This window comes from Haliaeetus leucocephalus, unplaced genomic scaffold (genome assembly GCF_000737465.1).
Source record: "Haliaeetus leucocephalus isolate CR32 unplaced genomic scaffold, Haliaeetus_leucocephalus-4.0 Scaffold93, whole genome shotgun sequence".
Classification (NCBI taxonomy): Eukaryota; Metazoa; Chordata; class Aves; order Accipitriformes; family Accipitridae; genus Haliaeetus; species Haliaeetus leucocephalus.
The window spans coordinates 3,165,538-3,181,598 of NW_010972529.1; positions in this window are offsets into that span (position 1 = coordinate 3,165,538).

Genomic DNA, 16,061 nt, shown 5'->3' on the forward strand with positions numbered 1-16,061 from the left:
AGGGAGCCGCTCAGGGGCGCGGGTGGGTCCCCACGGAGGGGACCTCTGCCGGTGCGGAACGGCCTCACCGAGAGCGCTGCTGGGGGCTGGCAGCTGAAGCTGACGCGAGATTACCCCCCCCTTCCCCGAAGGTCTTTGGGTAAAAAGGCGGGAGCTGAGACTTCTGCTGGAGGTGGTGCTCCTTCGGGAGGCAGGTCCGTCCCTGGGGAAGGCGGAGCCGAAGGGCGCCTCTGAAGAGCGCCAGGATTCTCAGGGAGGGCGGTAGCAGTTAAAAGAGAACTGGGTGATAGAAGGTAGCGCCCGCTCCTTTCTACTGCCGGTACGGCGGTGAGAGCGCTTTTCCAAGTAGGAGGTGGAGATTCAATTCCCTATTCTGGCAGAGAGGGATTCGGAGCCACACCTGCAGGGGAAACATCTGTGGTTTTTTTTTTTTGGGGGGGGGGGGGGGGGATCATAAGGTGCTTTACTCACTACCTGATCTGTATGAAGTGATGCCACTACTAGAAAAAAGTCCTGAACGTTTCTTGGATGAGCATGAGAACAAATGGAGACAGTGCTCAGTGCTCATGGCAGCCACGGGGCAACAGGGAGATCTGGTCCCCGAGCTCAGGGCCATTTCTGTATTTTACCATTAATTGGCATATAAAATGCTGAAATTGTCTACCAAGAGGAATGTTGCAGCAGCTAGGCTAGAGTAATGCTTCCTTTCTCTTTTTGGCTTAAGTATTTCAGAGCTTTAGCTGAACTGCAGGGTGGTACCAGCCTGGCTGGCTGTTTGGGGCTGTGCCCTGACATACACCTGGAACTATAGCTATACACCAAACTTAAAGCTACGGGGTAATACAAAATACCAAAATGAGCTTGGGTATGGCAAAGCTCTGGCTGGGTTTGGATCCTACATGTGTGTGCACTGTTCTGCCTACCATGGGGCCCGGCCCAATCTCCACTGTAAGTAGCGAAAAGAGACCAGGGTAGGTCAGTTCAAAAAGTGACAACAAAGTAGATACTGTTATTTCTCTGTACTGAAGGCTATAGATCCCAGAAACTACAGGGATTAGGGGACGGTAGATGGACAAAAGAGACTGCAGGATTAAGCCAAGTCCCCTCCTTGGCTATTTCTCCTCTTTATTAAATTGCTTCTCAGGTGTAAAGAGGCAGTTTTTACTGCATCCATTCAGTAAAAGAAATGCAGATCCAGTAAAGGTAAGGAAGAATCTAGGAAGACACTATACTGCAAAATACAGATGGTGGAGAAAGGGGAGGGTGGGGTGATTTAGGCCAGCATACATGAGCAGAAGACTACACTGGCCAGATTCTAAGGAATAAATAAGGAAGAAGATTTTTTTTGATGAAGGTGGTGAAACACTGGAGCAGGTTGCCCAGAGAAGCTGTGGATGCCTCATCCCTGGGAGTGTTCAAGGCCAGGTTGGATGGGGCTTTAAGCAACCTGGTCTAGTGGAAGGTGTCCCTGCCCATGGCGGGGGGTTGGAACTAGATGATCTTTAAAGGTCGCTTCCAACCCAAACCATTCTATGAATCTATGATGACAGCAGAAAAGGCAGGAAATGAAGCCTTCTTTCTTGTCGCATGTCTCAGTAGTAGCTCCATGGCTTCTCAAGTTCAAGTTATTCCTCCCTTCTACCTCTTGTTTGAAAGAGAGTTGAAACTTTTCCAAATTGCAGAATTTTTGCTCTGAGCTTAGGACTCTTGAGCCTTCCCTTTTATTTATTGGTTTTATCCAAAAGGGAAACTTCGTACCAAGGTTAAAGCTACATGGTGTCTTGATCCTTAGAGGTGGCAATAGGAAGGTTGAGCTGAGTCAGTTCCATCTTTATATACACATTATCTGACCAACTGAGATTTTTTTTTCCAAAGTAGTATTCTGTAATTCATGTTATCATGGATTTTGGAGATAGAAAAGGCAATTGTGATGTAGTCTGACTTCCTTCATAACAGAAGGAATTAAATGTCAAGAGAGAGTTATTTTTTTCTTACCAAGGAAGTGAAACTCTTCCCTGGGAAGCTGAACACATGCGAGTGATGAAAACGCTAAATCATCAGTAGACATCAAGTCCTTTTATGACAGCAGCCAGAAGGAGCTTCCCTTTCTATTTTAACCTCTGGCAAGAAGGAATCTTTTCCTGCTGTTTGGTAAGTTATCTAATGCTATACCACTCAGCTTATCGCAATACTTTGTTATATTTGAAGCCAGTGAAATTGCTAGCGCAGCTACATTTATTTTATTAGTTTTTAAGGAATCCAGCCACAGGAACTCAGTATCTTGGAGGCATTCGATGGGAAGAGTTGGCAGTGGATATTTCTTGAAGAACACCAACCATCTGAAAATGGTAATGCTATCATGCTGTGGTCTTTCACAAGTTTTAACCCCAGTCATGGACAGCATTAACATTTTTTCAGAGTAAAAAGAAAACCTGTGTTTTTTAATATCTGCTAATATAATATCTACAACTTAATATGCCTGCTTTTCTGGGGAATCAGCTATGCAGAAAAAATACATATAAATGGTCTAATGACCATATTTATATTTGCTATCTATTTCTTAATTTGCACGATACTCAACTTACATTTTTAAGAGAGAAAATGTAAGGGAACATACATTTGATTTTTATAGCATGCCTATGAATCAGAATGGTGAGTGGCAAGACCGGTTTTCTTCCTTAATATACCTTCTATTGGCATGTGTCTAAATAGGAGAGAAATGGGAAGTCCAGGTGGGGGGGGTGGAAAGATGGGGTGAAGTAAGGAAGTCACAGCTGGTCATTGTTTCAGTACTGTGTCATTCACAAGCACTGAGGATGCTAATGTACTCCAGGTACACTGCTCTGATGCTAGTTAAAGCCTTTGAAGGAGAGAAAAAATCTCTTACTGGTTGCAGGTTTGGGATGCTGTGCAGTGAATGGGACTTCTGTGAATGCAATGAAAAACCAAGGAAAATACCATGTAACGTCTTCCTTTTGTGAGCACAATTGACATAATAAATGTAATCACTTAATACTTCACTTTAATCTATACATCCCATGGGGGAATTTAAGTTATGGAGACAAGCTCAACAGCATCTCCAGATTTCTGCGTTTCACAGAAATCTTAGCTTTAAAATTGCCTTTCTATGTCAGTCATGCAGCTAGGTGCTCTGTAAGTACTGCAGCCACTTCAGGGCAGCGCCAGGCTTGCTGCCAGTTTGCTGGTAACTGCACCACAGAGAAGATGAGCAGCAGTAACCTGTGAGCCTGGGACTCCCCTGCTCCTAGGGACTCGGGGACCACCTTGGCTTCAGTAAGAGAACTGATACCGCCAAACCTTGCCTTAAATAGAGAGGAAGATCAAACTGCTCTTCACTGTTTCACCCTAGTCCCAAGAAATGAGAATTCCTATCGACTCTCCTGTCTTTTGCCACAGTTTCCTCCCCACTTTCAAGGCTTTTTTTCCTGCAAAGTGAATAGGAATATGCTTTTATTTAACGAAATGTGCTTCACCACATTGAGAATCCCCTCTTAGAGCTATGGCTCTGACTTTGGAAGGGATGAAGCTGGCTTTTGTTTTTTGGTGGTCGTGGCCTGTGGCTGTATGCATCCCCAGGGGAGCCACTGAACTTAGAGCCTGATTTGGAAAATATTTACACCCTGCAGCAGTTCTGTCTGAGTGGAAAAATCACATTCAGTGAGACTGTTCATATGTGAGACTGTTTTATATGTGAGACCATTGATTCATAAGTGTCTGTGGTGTTGAGGTGCTCTGTAATCATACCTCATCCTGGGGGTTCGCAGTCAAAACACTGCAAACAGAAAAGGTTATACGTACTTATACAGCACAAACATTAACTTTCTTTCTTAATGGTGAGTACTTTGAGGTTTTTTGTTTCCCCTTCTGCTCCCCTGTCAAATTAATGTTTCATAACTAAACTATTCATTAAGCAGATTTAGTTAGAGCATAAGATATAGAGTTTTAAAGACTGGCTCTTTCACTCAGTTTTTGTGACTGTGAGTATTCAGAACCTATTTTGACCTTCCACAAAATAAATATAACAACACTTTCCTATTTCTCTGGAATTTTTTAAGACTTCTTCTAAAAGTTTGGAATGCACTGGTAATTCTAAAGTAAAATAAGTATATTTTCATTTTCTCCCATTGACCCATTTCTTCTAGTGAACTGACAATAAAATCTCAGAGAAACATTTTCTGTCAGTTTTTCTCTTGCATGTAATAAGATTCTATAGAAATGAATAGAATGCACAGTTATACATGCCAAAAGTTTAATTCATCATTTTTCTTTCCTAAATAAAATGAAGAAATGAAATATTTGTGTGGGAAGTAAAGCCAGAAGAGCTGAAAAGCAATAAACCAAAATAAAAAAGAGGTTGTTGCACTCAAAATGTTACACGTCCGAAATCTAGTAAGGACTTACTGATACACAAAGCTGCTTTTTTCCCTGCTTTTTCCAGTGACTCTAAACCTAGCAAACATTCTAGCAAGCATGCCTGTATGCAGAACAACTCGTCTTTTTACACGTAGAACAGAGGTTTTCCCAGCATAGCACTGACTGATTCACGATTTCTGTTCTCCTCCCACAGCAGCAGTTTGTTCCATGTGAATTCTGGTAAGAGGCATGATACAGTGTTAATGCTAATATGTAGGAGTCAGTCAGAGGTAAAAACCCCTATCACGATTAGCATTAACAACATACAGCCTACAGAAGAACTCCAGAGACTGGAGTATGAGACATAAAGAACTGAAACCACTGGTTTTTCCCCTTGATATACCTAAAAAAAAAAAGAAGAAAAAAAGACAAAAAAAGACAGAAATACATGTAAAAACATTATGTCAGAGAAAGGACATACATCAGAGGAAAAAGGATTGTAGTTAGTTAAATACACAGGAACCATCTGCTGTACATTTAAAAACAGTCAAAGCTGCAGTTGTTTTAGTTACTTTTATAAGAGAACTAGAGTACGTTCACTATTATTCTTCTCTGAAGGACTTCCATCTTTCTGCTTATTGCATTTTTTTGTGCTGCTTTACTTGCATTGAGCAGAAGGAATACAGATTGTAGCATAGTCTTGCCTAATTTTGTATGCCTTTAGATATCAGTTAATGAAGACTTCTAATATCAGCCAAGTTCCTCAAAATGTTAAGAACCCAAGATAAACAAAAGTTTATTTTTACTTAAGACAAAATGCCTATCAGGAGGTCTGACTGTTTAACAGGATGTGAGAAACAGAGCTAAGAAATAATCATAGTTTCATCAGTGTGCAGTGTTTGTGATTAAGCAACAAATATTCCTTTGGATTCTGGAATAAATGACCACTGAGCAGAGAGAAAACCTGTTGGACAGATTTAGTTGCTGGTCTAGGATCCATATACAGGGCTCCTACACCCTTGTTCCAGCAGGCTAGAATGAGATTTATGATTATAATTGTCTGTGTTGAACAGTACATTGTTTGCTAATTGCTTCTTAATATTAACCAGTCACTGATGCTTTGACCATAAAAGTAATGTGCTGAATTTTTTGGAACAAATTTAAACATTTCTTTTTTTACTTCTTTCAGCCTATTATGAGCTCTCTCCTGAAAACTAACAAAGAAAACATAGTTTTAGAAATCAGTAATTCTATAAAATATTTCAAAAATCTGCAAAGAAATAGCATAATGAAGTAGAAATGCATTCAGTAAAAGAAAGGTTAGAGAATCCTCATTACATATCGAATTATCTGAAATTTTTTTACAATTTTCAGTTACTTACATTGGTAATAAGGATGGAATAGTTGAGACAGTCATTCCAAGCAGGTTTAAAAAGGCCTAAGTAATGCCCAGTTAGTTCTCAGCTAAGTATGTCTTGATTGAAATATATTTTTCTTTCTCCATCCTTCTAACATAAAATATCAGCTCCTGGGCAGAGTTCAGAAATGGTTCAATCTTGTTTGCTTTCTGTTTGGTCTCCCAGTAACCACTTTAAAAAAAAATATTTACTGTTGTTTAAGAAAAAAGTAGCAAGAAAAATAGTATGGGGAACGAGACATTATATATAAGACACAATTCTGGAGATCATTTTTGTATGTAAATTTAAAGAAACTTATGTACTTTTATAACTTCCCTACTCTTACTAACACATGTTTTAAGAGGAAGTTAAAATGTCATAGTAAGACTGTGATCTAATTTAGAGATTTTAGGGAAATTACCTTTCACTTTGTGCCACTCTAAATGAAACCAGCCAAGTACACGGTTGTGATATGTAAGTGGCAAACAAAAATTCCAAGATGAATATAAAATTTTGGTAGGCAGAAAAAAGTGGTTTAGAAATTTCCAAACCTCAAATTTAAAATGATGATTCAGAGCTCTGTTGAGTGTTCAGGCTAAACTCCTACTGAAGTCAGGCATTGAGACCTGTGGTGTAACATTTGCATTTGTGGGCAATGAAGTGAACAGTTTCTAAACCTATACATCAATACTCCTAAATGTTGTGTGTGCATATGTAGTATGTGTGTGGAAGGTGAGGGGTGCAGGTCAGGGAGGAGGATGAGAGATGCAAGTTAAGGTATTAATTTTCTTTTTTATAGGAAGAAAGCAAACAAATTAATTCTGTCAATAAAAGGCATTGTCTTATCTGATTTTTTTGTGGATTGAACCTGCTTTGAGCAGGGATTTGGATTTGACAGCCTTCAGAGATCCCTCCCAACCTAAATTATTCTCTGATTCAGTTATTGTGCTTTCAATGTCTCTAAGTCCCTGACTCCTTATTCACTTGCTGTCACCCAGTGGGCATACATATTTATGAAAGGCTTGATGCAAAGTGTCTGTTCCTCTTGTGGGAACAGTAGATTTGGCTTCATTAAGCTTTGGATAAGGATCACCCTTGGCAGTAGGACAAGAGCTTTGCTACAAGAAGCTTCTGTCACCTCTGAGTCTGTTGCCCCAAGAATATTTGTAGAACATCTTAGTAAATTTGCACTCTCTTAAAGGTATTCCAGGTTGCTATTCTTTACACTATGCTTCCCAAACCCTAATTCTTTCATATCTTTTTAGGGTTTGTCAGAGACTCCTATGAGTTTTGCTAAAAAAGAGAATATTTTTGTCTGTGGTTTGCAGCAGCCATTTGTGGTTGACGATACTTTCCTCTTCAGTCTGCCTTCTCCTGCATTCAGTCTTGGAGAAGGGATGTTTTTGAAATCAATCACTTAAATAGAGCTAATAATTGTTTCTCTAAAGAAGCTGAATGAGTGCTGTACTTGCACATGCCTACTTCCAACATTACTGCTGAGCAGGGAGGGAAGCGAGAGACCTCAGGCATAATTTGGTGTCTGCAGCTTTACTCCAGAGCCAGCCCTTCTAGGCAAAAGCGGTTAAGCGGGTAGCCATAACCACAGACAAGCCTTTGTCTTTGGTGCTTTTCTACTCCCATGGCCTTGGATTTATGTAATGGAATAGTTTTGCCTAGCATGGCACCCTAGCATTTTAATTTGGGGTTTAAAACCTGCATAGCATCTCCAATGCTGCAAACTGTTTTGCTTCTGTGTGCTAAAGGCAAAAAAAAGAATCATGCTTTATCAGGAAGTGGTGAGAAACGACATGTGTTTCCTCTTGCTGAACCTTTGTAACAGCCTTTTGTACAGCTGTCAGATTTCCATTACATGAACAAATACATATACTGCTGCCTGTCTTCTCACATAGCTCTAAAAATGGGGCCTTGCCTTCAGTGGAAATGATGACCATCTACTCATGCTTGAATATAATAAAATAAAATCCCCTATTATTTCCCTTGCAACATTAAAAAAGAGAAAGCTCATAAGACCTTCCCTGTTCCTCTTTCCAGCACTTTCTTCATTCAGTCACTAACATCAGAATAACACATTTATTCTTTCTATCTTATCTACTGATCTCTGGTCATCAGGTCCCACCCACTCATCTGCTTTTCTCTTCCTTCATCTGTTGTAGTGACCTCAGATAGGTGTGTGTTTTAATTTCATTTTCAAACTTAATATCTGCTTTCATTGTTGTTGCCTCCACAGAAGCTGCCCATATCAGATTTGGTCTTATAGGCTAGATGTTCTACCCTTTGATTATTTTATCCCTGTTTGACAGTCAGACATAAATGAAAATGTTGTCCCACCTTGCCTTTCTGTGACTCTTATTTCTTGGTTCTCCTCCCGCCTCTGCGGCCACAGACCCGTCTCTGTATTTTTAACCTCCATTTAATCGTTGACTTTGCCTGTTCTTTCTAGATGTCCCTCTGGATTTCTTAGTAGCAACATTTGACTTAAGACATATAAACTGCAACATGCAATTTTCCCTCCAGTGTCATCTCTGCTTCAGTTATTTTCCATTCAGATTCAATTCTTACCACAGTGTTTTCTGTGAGTACTACACAGAAGTGATCTATTCCACCAGCCATGTTCCTTACTGTACTTCATCTACTTGGAAGAAGCTTCCTAAAGAGGTGGTTGATGCCCCATTACTGTCAGTGTTTAAGAGGCATTTGGGCAATGCCCTTCATTACATGCTTTAACTTTTGGTCAGCCCTGAAGTGGTCAGGCAGTTGGACTAGATGATCATTGTAGGTCCCTTCCAACTGAAATATCCTATTCTATTCTACTTGTCCTTTTTACAGATCACTCTCCTTCAGACAAACACTTTTTCTCCACAGCTCCTTTCTCCTATTTCAAATACCTCCTAAAGGTCAACTTCTGCTATGACAGCTTCAAGAAATCTGCTAGTGCTTTCCGAAGAGCCTGTGAGGCAGTTGGGATAATCTGAGAGGCTGGATGACTTAGTTTGAACTATAAGCAATAAACCCCAAAGTAAAATTAGTAAACATTGACAAGATTTTTCTGCTCTTTTATACACATATGCACATATATTTAATTTCTTCTCTTTGTAATTTCCTCAGTATGTGATGTTTATCTTAATTTCTGTTGCAATATTAATGCAACCGATCGAGACCTTACTGAGACATATGGCATTACTGAAAAATAAATGTTGATGAGTAATTTTACAGACTACAGTAATTTTACTTTGCAATCTGTCTTCCAGAATGTGTGAGAATGGACATCATATTCATAGCTATTTCTGTATTTCATATATTAAAAAAAAATCTATAAGTTATTGAGGCACTTAAGTCCGCTCAAGTGTAGGTAGCTCATTGTTCTGTAACCTAGGATTTTCTTTGGTCAGTGAAATATCAGTGGTTAATCAGTTCATTCATACATAGTCTATATTTAGATTCCCTTCAGAAAGAGTACCACAAGTACAGTTCAAACTACTTAGTTTAAATGCGACAAGTGCTCGTTTCCCCACTTGTACATTTGTACATTATTGTACAGTACCTCAAGGGTTTGAGTGGACTTACGCTGGTCCACTGATGGACTAGAAGCATCCAGCTTGTTAGTCTAGTTATGTGATTATTAGCCAGTTTTGCCTCTCCAGTCCAAACGACCATATTCTTATTAACCTATTGGTCAACTAGAGGGGATCCTTTGTCATGAATCTGGAGTAAAACTCAGCCTTTTGTCTTTGGATTGCTAGCAAGAGGACATGCCAACTTTGATAGTACTTCCCAATATAAATTTTTTATGAAAACCACATGCAGTTTAGTAAAGTAACTCCAACTCTGCAAAATTTGGTAGTCAATTTAGAAAAGATAAAAGGTGTTCTCCAAACAGCAAAAAAACCTGAGAACCTGCCTTTTGGGGAGCCTCATCTGAAGGTACTTAGGGTTGTGCAATCACCTCTGTTACAAAGGCCCTTTTCAGTGGGAGGGTGCGAGGGAGAAAAGGCAATTCACCAAGGCCAGAAATCTGCAGCGCTCATGCACGTGAGAATGTACACTCACAATCATGTTGGAGGAATCAGACTGTGATAGACCCCACGCCTGATGCTTTCAAGTTAAAGAATAGAGACCCACACTGACTGCAACAGGCTTTGAAACAGACCTAGTAAGCCCCAGTCTTTTATTTCCATTTACCTGCATATAAACAAGAGATAGCTTACAAGCACAATGTCAGATTACCTGTTGAAAATAACTAAAGGCCTGATTCTGGGAGAAAATACTTGAAAGAGCTTCAGGATTTTGAAAAAGATGTGCCAGCAAGCAGATTGTATGAATAGCTTTGTAGGGAACGTGAGGTGGGACTCACATCACCCAACTGCAGCTATAGAAGAATTAAGTCTTCAGTCTATGCTGTCTATCCACATATCCTCCCTTAACATTCACCAGAGAGAGAGAGAAGTGGGCACTGGCCAAAGGGTAACATGCTTCACCTATTTTATATCTTTCTTACAATGTTGCAGATTGTCCCCTGGAGATGCCTATTCCCTTTTATTTGTCAAAACTAAAATTTGGTATAGTATACAAGAGTGGCTTTTGAATCTGTTTTCCTCTGCAGTCATGAAAAAATCCTTTTTGTAAAAAATAAGACCAAAATGAAATGTACCAGTTTCAGAGATGTTTTTACCCTTGGATAGCAGAAATCTAATTTTGACTGAAAAAAAATTAGGGTTAATATAATTAGTACTTTCTATAATTCTTTTAATCACCTACAAAAGGCCATTACACATAAACAGTACACCAGACATCCATTTTCAGGTACCCTATTTACATTTTCAGGAGGATTTTAAGTCCTCTGTTCTCTAATTTCTCAGAAAGTAAAGCTATTATTTTTAAAACACTTAGAAAAATATTGAATTCAAGTCTCTTACTTAAGATACTGGAAGGGCTCCAAAAATGTGTATGTGGATAGAAGAGGCTTTTCTCTGCTGAAAACTTCCCTCTAAAATAAAATGTACCTCTATTTCACTTTGTGGCTCAAGTAGCTGGATTTTATTTTTTTTAATACTATTTTCAGCTATTTTACTTGTGCCTTTGTAAATTAAAACCCACCATATTAAAAAGCTAAAAAAAAATAAATTATTAATCTTAGATATTGGCTGCCAAATTTGAGTTCAGAACAAATTTTTATGACTAAATTAAACCTTAAGAGTTTTCACCAGACTGGTATTAGTGCAGAGCATGGAGCTCCTGTTTTGTCTGTATGGATATGCATTTCAAGAAAGTTATATAAAGTTCTTATATGGGCATTTTAAACATCTTCATTTTAAAAAGAATTAAACCAAACCATAACTAAATGATGCAAGTCTAATGGGTATACTTAAAAGAAGGCATTTCTCTGTTGCTTATTTATGAAATGAGGACCAGAACTTGTCCCATGTCCAAAACTACTTGTATGGCCAAACTTAAATAAGTCAAACTAGTCTGTACAGTTACTTTTCCTCACCTCAAAATGTATCTGGCAAACTGTAGGCAAGAGAATGAGTGCAGGTAAGTCATAAACCTCTTCCAAATAGATAACTGAAATTATAGTCCATATTGCATGGTCTTCTAAACCATGCATCTCAAAACAAAAAAAAAGGGTCGCAGGAGTTAACAAGCAGCATGCATCCCCCATGTCCTCTTAGCTCTCTGCAGACACCTTTCTCGTGTGTGCTGTCCCATCAGTTATGTGAAGTCACCTACAAAGGTGAATGCAAAGACAGCAAGGGGATTGGGTTTGTATTCACTCGAGACTGGTCGTCTGTGTGTGATTCTGGATGGCTGAAGGCATATTTCCATAAGGATGGCTGCCTGAGTATTTCTGCATGTGTGCAAATGTCTGAAGTTTAGCGTCTCTGACTCTTGGGCTTCTAAACCCTGCCCTAGGGCCCCTTCCCTTGGCCTGCTCCCATCTCCTGTAACATACGAACTTCTCACTTAAAAAAAAGAGCACACAAAAAAATAAACAAAAAACCCCAAAGAACCAAAAACCTACCTGCTATGAGGCAGTTTCTTTACACAGAGATGCAAGCAAAACCAATGCAGCAAGAAGGCCACAGACTTCCTTTGTTCCATCTCACAGGTTAACCGTGATCACTGAGCTTAGGTTGTGGTTTTTTTTCTTCTAAAGAGAGAGAGGGAGAGGGAGAGACGGAGAGAGAAATAAGGCAAATGAAAAATGAAAAAAAGCAACTGAGGCAGGAGCAGTTGCCACAGAGGTCTGTTGGTCCGGCTGGTTGCCTGATAACCCTGCAGCACAAGTTAGGTGAAGAAAGCCTGCTCCAAACAACTTGAGACCCTTTATAAGTCATGAAGGTGACTCATAACTAACCGACTTGCCTTGCCTTTAGTAAATCCCCTGCTTTCCTTTTCTAAGAACAGAGCTTCAAAAAAAAAAAAAAAAAAGAAAACCCAAGGAAAACAGAAAACTCCAATCAAACTGAGGATTTTTTAAAAATACACCATGTACTTTCCTTCCCTCAGACAGCTTGGCATCAGCCTTTGAATTAAGTAATAATAAAAAATGCAAATGATTGTTTGGTAGTGATGGTACACTTAAACCAGCTAGGGGTATGTCGTGTGAGAGAGTTCATGCCAGTATCTTTAGAGATCTAACTGGAGAGGGAGTTCTCTATGGTGAGGTGTTTCTTACTTTTCTCTGTATTACTTTTACATCCAGAGCTGTCCTGCACGGACTTTTCTTATTACCATTAACCCTGGCAGATCCAGGCAGAAAGAAATAATCAGAGATGGATAAAATTCTCCCTCTCCTTAAGAAATGTGTGGAGACACCTGACAGCTGTAGCTGGAACAGTTGCAGACCACTAAAACCAGGGACAAGTTCTAGCCAAATAAGGGTGTACATGGAAGACTGTAAAACAGTGGATTGTGGACGTCTGTTATTAAAATTATATGGCATTTTTAACATTCTTGAAAGACCACTGCAGATGACTGGAAAGATGGGTTGGTCTAAATGTACAGGAGATATAAATTTATACAGTTCTTAGGTTCTGAACATATTTCCAGAAAAATCCAGTTTATGTGAATTTCCAGCAAGGAAAGTTGTGGCTGCTACCCTCTGATTTTCATCAGACACTGAGGGTTGTATGCTCTCAAAATACTACATTTTCACTATGAATAACAGAATTTCTGTTGCCTCACACTTTGGAAGTTCAGTGGTGTTTTAAAAAAAATATTTTCATTTCAGAACTCATTAAGATGGCTGAAAGACAATAGTTCTGTGTGCCAGCCATCAAAATACAAGGAAATAAAAAAATTCTGTCAAATTCCATCTTACACACTGTTCTTCTCTTTGTTTTAGGTGTATAATTAGAAATGTCATCATTTTCCCCATTGAGCCAATATGAGTTTTGGGTGCTTGTCCACAGATCTGCACTTACATGATTACATCAGACCCTCGCACCTCATTAACAGTATGATGGATTTTGGCTCCCATGGTTATAGAGAAAAGTTTGAAGCTGTGGCTGGAGCAGTGATGTTTCTTTGACACATCCCAGGCGAAGCAGCTCTGAGAAACACAAACAATTAATTTTATCTCCAAGGTTCCCCACCCTGGGGACATTGCCACCACCCACGTTGCTGGAGGAGAAGAGGGCAATAAGCCTGGCTGTGCTCTTAATGCTCATGCATCTGGATGGGTGGGGAGGTTATGGCAGTCACCTTTCTGTTTTCTTCCTATGCCTGTGGGTGGGAAGGAGACTGGATTTCTCTTGGACCCTTACCCAGGAAAAAGAAAAAACACTGAGGTACTTGGTCCTCTCCCCCAAATGTCTTAGTACTTGATGTGGGGCCAAAACTTGGGGCCCACTTTTATGGGGAAGAAGAAGGAAGCTCCATTTCAGTGACATTAGACCCTGGCACTGTCTCCAGCTTGATTATACTACAACCCAAAAATCTTATTTTTTACCTCAAATTCTTTTTTTAAGTTGCATTTTTACTTTATTTCAGTATAAGTTGGAAACCTATATTGCTAGGGAGATAAGACTACGGAATCACACTTGGCAGGTGTATCTCTGCGTATCTGTTGCTCTCCTCTCTAATGACTTGAAATCATGGGTTAATCTGAACCCACAGTGACAGAGGGTTATCTCGAGGATATGAAGCTCCTATGATTTTTGTGAAAACAAGTGAGCATTAGGAAAGACCTTATTAAAACTCCCACTTGTGGAAAGGACGGTAATTGGAGTTCAACTCATTAAATACTACAGAGTCCACATGGGAACTCAATTACAAATCCATAGGCAACCAAATTTTGTTCATTTTGCCACTCACAAAATGGCCTGGTTTGTAAGGGATTATGTTAAATGCATGAAAACACCAGTTAATGTATCAATCAATAGATGATTTTTGGGTTAAAAAGCAAATAAAATCCTAATGTTGCTAAGAACAATATACATGGGCAATTTAGCAGGAAAGCTGTCAGTTAGGCGTTGAGGCCTAATTAGGGGTAGCCTGATTAGGGTTATGTGTGTGCATTTGTGACTGAAGGCAGGCAGTCAATCAACTTCAATGCCCAGACCAATGGGTGCTGTGAGGTGGTCTGGCGGCATTGCCATGGTCCAGGGCACTGCTGAGGCTGTCCCATGCTCCCTTCCTGCTCCTTTGAGTTTCACTCCCTATAGTCTTTTTTGCACCTTACACCGATTATCACTGTGGTTCTGCACTCAAGTATGGCACAGAACCATAGCATAATTTCCTGGAAGATGTGTAAATTCCCTTTACATTTTCAAGTCTGTAAATATGATTTCAGTGGCTACACCAAGAGATGCAAAGCAATAATGCCTTGCAAGAATGTCAAAAAGGAATTTAGGGTTATTTAAAAAAAAAATCAGTCTTTAATAGTATGCCATATATTTTTAAATTCCTGGAGCCTTTCTAGTTGTCCAGCATACATAGAAACATAAATTTCCTAACTAACTGACGTGGTAAAGATGGTTAGGTTTCCTGTCTTCTGTGATGCTCTCTGAGATATGCCTGACCAACAGAGGGCAATACATTCATACAAGCAATAGACTCCAGTCCAAAACTTATGGAAATCAAGGAGAGCTTAAGCTTAGTATGACACTGGTCAGACCCGTAATACTCAATACTAGTTTCACTTGAGATGATAGATAGTGGTTTAGACTTCTAATGACATCTATCAGAGACAGAAGCAGATCACAACTTGAGCTCTAGTAGAAAATAAACAATGAAAAAGGTGGAAACGTCAGATTTAATTAAAACTGTCTAATGACAGACATACCATCTTCAAATAGAGCTTGTTGATGAATAACTGCAAGGATTTAAAATATGGGTCACTGGAAAAGGTAATAAGAATCTAGAGGCAGCAAACTTCTCTTTTAATTAACTGCAATTTTCTTCAGCCTTTCCAAACTCATCTTCTCCTTTTTGAAATAAATTGTTTTATTCTTCTAATGAGTGTTTTGACTTGAAAATTCCAAAATTGCTAAAATTAGGCTTTGCAATAAAAGCTGACTGTAAATTTTTATTTTGAGTACACTTTTAATACTTCTATGGAAATTGTGACATTGATTAGACAAGATATTTTTGAACAAAAGTTCTTTAAAAGATAACATTTCAATTAGGCAAAAACTATTCTATATGGTTTATCAGTTCTTGTCACACTGCCTAGTACAGTGTGTAAAACATAGTTTGAGATGGACGTTTGAAGCTGAAACCAGGACACCATATCTTCCTGTTCTCCTCTATCCCTTTGCAACAGCCTCTGGCACTTCAACTTGTGCAGTCCTGGGTGTTAACAACAACTGAGTTGCTTTTACAGGAAAACAGTTTTTTTCTGGTGGGCACCAAAATTCTGCCCATGTTACTCTTTAAGTGCCTATCACTTCTTCTGTGATACTGAAATCCTACTGGCGAGCCACAGAGGAGCCAGAATGCGATTGCTCAGATCTATCTTCCTTTTCTGATTCAAAGGTCGTAAGTCCTAGGTGCAGCTTTAAACACTGATGAAGAGTGCCTTCCCATTCTTTACAGTCTCTCTTGTCCATGCAGTGGAGATGTTGCTTTCTAAAGCTGCCACGCAAGCAAGATGTTCTGGGGGACCTACGTTCCAGTGGAACTCGTGGCCTTACCTGAGGAACCAGGGCTAAAGCCAGTACCCCAGGAAGTGGGGAGGCTCAGGAAAAGCACATAAGCTGCTTGTGGTTCTCCTCTGCTCGTGTCAAAACTGAAAGTGAGAAATCCAGGACGACATGAGAGTGCAAT